Genomic DNA, 2,500 nt, shown 5'->3' with positions numbered 1-2,500 from the left:
CTCTTTTTCTCGTCTTTCGTCGCTCGGCGGCCGGCGTCCCGCCGCCGCCGCCACCGCCGCGCCCCGCCCGTCGGCGCCTCGGTCGCTTCCCCGTCCTTCCCCCCGCGCGCGCGGGCGAGCGGGCGGGGGGGGGCTCGGAAGCGGCGAGCGCGGGCGGCCCCCGGGGCGCGCGCGGAGCGAGCGGCGCCGCCGGCGCCCGGCGAGCGACGGCCGAAAGCGAGAAAGCGAAGGGGGGGCGCCGGGGCGCCTTCCGGGGAGGCGGCTCCTCCGACCCTCCGCCCGCAGCGGGCCCAAGGGGCGGCGGGGCGAGGAGGGCCCGGGCGGGGCGTTCCGGGCCGCGCGCGGTCCTCCGCGCCGGCGGCGGCGGCGGCGGTCCGCCGCCGTCCGTCGTCGGCGCGTGTGGCGCGCGGGGCGAGCTCCGTCGCCGGTCGGCCGTCCCCGCGCCGGCGGGGCGGTCCGAGCCGCAGGCGTCCTCTCGGGTGCGGTGCCGGGCTACTGAGGGAAACCCCGGTCCCCGAGCCAGGAGGCGGCGGTGGTGGTGGCGGACGTCGGGCGCGCCCCCGCGGGCGGACGCTCCCCCGAGGGCGGCAGCGGGGGAGGCACCCCCGCGGGGCCATGCAGGTCGTTTCCCTCGTCCCAGGGCCAGGTACCTAGCGCTCGGCGCCCGGGCGACCGGCGAGCCCCCCCCGGGGCTGCGTGACAGCCCCCGGGGGGCCGAGAGCCGCCGGGAGAGCCGGGCGGAGGTTTAAAGACTCGGGCGGCCGGACGCCGGCGGCCGGGCGGCGGCGGGCCGGGCGGCGGCGCGGTGCCACTGAGGGGTGGGGAGCCTACTCCCGCCGATCCCCTGCGGTGGTGGCCGCGTCCGCCGGCCGCGCTCGTCCCGCCGGCCGCGCGGGCGGCCGTGCCGGGGCGGGGCCCCCTGCCCCCCCCGCTCCGCGGTCCGGTCTCGGCGGAGAAGACGGCGGCGGCGCGCGGTCGGCCGCGCGCCGTCCCGCCCGCCCCCCCCGCCACGGGCGACCGCCGCCGCGGCGGAGGGCGCGTGCCCTCCGCCGGGGGCGGCGCGGGTGGCGGCCGCCGGGCCCGCCGCGCTCCTTTCTCGTCTCGCGGCCGTCGGCCTCCCCCCCGAGGCGGCGGCAGGCGGCCGCCGCCGAGCCGCGCGACCGCCCGCCCGCCCGGGCGAGCGCCGGCGGGCGGCGTCCCCGTCCCCGCAGGCCGTCCGTCCGCGGAGGGCGCCGGCTTCCGAGCGGCGGCGTCGCCGCTCGGCGCGTGTCCCCCGAGCGGGGACGGTCGGCCGGGGGTCGCCCGCCGCCGTCGGCGGTAGCGCCGTGCCGGGCCCCGCTTGTCGCTCGCCCGTCGCCCCGGCCGGGGGCCGCGCCCGCGGCGAAGCGGCGCGGCGGCGGCCGAGGGGGCCTCGTCCCCCCCGGCCGAGCGCCGCCCGCCTTCCGCCGGGCGCGCGGCCGCCGAAAGGGGGTCGAGGGTTGCCGAGCGGCGGCGGCGGTGGTGCCGGCAGGGCCTCCGCGCCAGCGGCGGCGGCGGGCCGTCGTCCGGCCGGCCTCGGGCGCTGCCGACGCCGGCTCGGGTTGCCGGCGCCGACCCGCCCGGCCGGCGGCGGAGGCGGCGGAGCCGTCCGCCGAGCTCGTCCGGGCGGCGCGGCGGTCCGCCGGCGAGGCGGCGGCCTCTGCCCGCGGCCCCGAGGGGGCGGCGTCGGGCGGCCGCGAAGGCGAGGGAGGAGCGGCGAGCGCGGCCCGAGGGTCGCGCCCCGCGCCGCGGGCGCGTCGTCCCGGCGGGGCCGGGAGGACGGGCGGCGCGCGGTCCGGCGCGCGCCGCCGCTCTCCGCGCGGAGGCCGGGCCGAGCCCGGGCGCCTGGACCGCCTCTCGAGGCGGCGCGAGGCGCGTTTCTCCCCCGCGGCGCCGTCGATCGCCGGAGGGGGGGATTCGGCCGGGAGCGCGGGCTCCCCGCCTACGGCGTCGTCCTCGGGAGCCCGGCGGGGTTTCCCCCCGCCTCTCCTTCGCTCGTGCGCGTTGTGCTCGTGCGGTCAAGCGAGGCGCGACGTCCTCGCCGGACGAGGGGCCGCTCGACGCGAGCGGTCCCGGCCCCTCCGCGCGCGCGGGGCGGTGCCGAAAGTCAGACAACTCTTAGCGGTGGATCACTCGGCTCGTGCGTCGATGAAGAACGCAGCTAGCTGCGAGAATTAATGTGAATTGCAGGACACATTGATCATCGACACTTCGAACGCACTTGCGGCCCCGGGTTCCTCCCGGGGCTACGCCTGTCTGAGCGTCGCTTGACGATCAATCGCCGGCCGGGGGCGCGTTCCCCGGCGGCGCGGCTGGGGCGCCTCGCAGGCCGGCCCCGCCCGTCCGGGCGGGAGGGGCCTTCGTCCCCCTAAATGCAGACTCGGGGAGCGCTCCGTAGCTCCCCGCTCTCGGAGCGAGAGCCGCTGGGGCGGAGCTCGTCCCGGCGCGGGCCGCCGGGCTTCGGCGTCGGCGGCGACGTCGG

The 2,500-nt window shown here is 82.4% G+C and overlaps 1 non-coding gene across 1 annotated transcript; it reads left to right on the top strand.

Annotated features, from left to right (window-relative positions):
- Positions 1-2,131: 2,131 nt before the first annotated feature.
- LOC113997154 lies at positions 2,132-2,284 on the top strand. Its single transcript, XR_003544010.1, has one exon. It is a non-coding gene; the product is annotated as a 5.8S ribosomal RNA (ribosomal RNA).
- The last annotated feature ends 216 nt before the right edge of the window (positions 2,285-2,500 follow it).

Source organism: Pipra filicauda, unplaced genomic scaffold (assembly GCF_003945595.2).
Source record: "Pipra filicauda isolate LSUMZ 115617 unplaced genomic scaffold, ASM394559v2 scaffold1068_size32306_pilon, whole genome shotgun sequence".
NCBI classification, from domain to species: Eukaryota; Metazoa; Chordata; class Aves; order Passeriformes; family Pipridae; genus Pipra; species Pipra filicauda.
The sequence above is the reverse complement of the archived record's forward strand: the minus strand, read 5'-3'. Positions and strand labels throughout refer to the sequence as shown.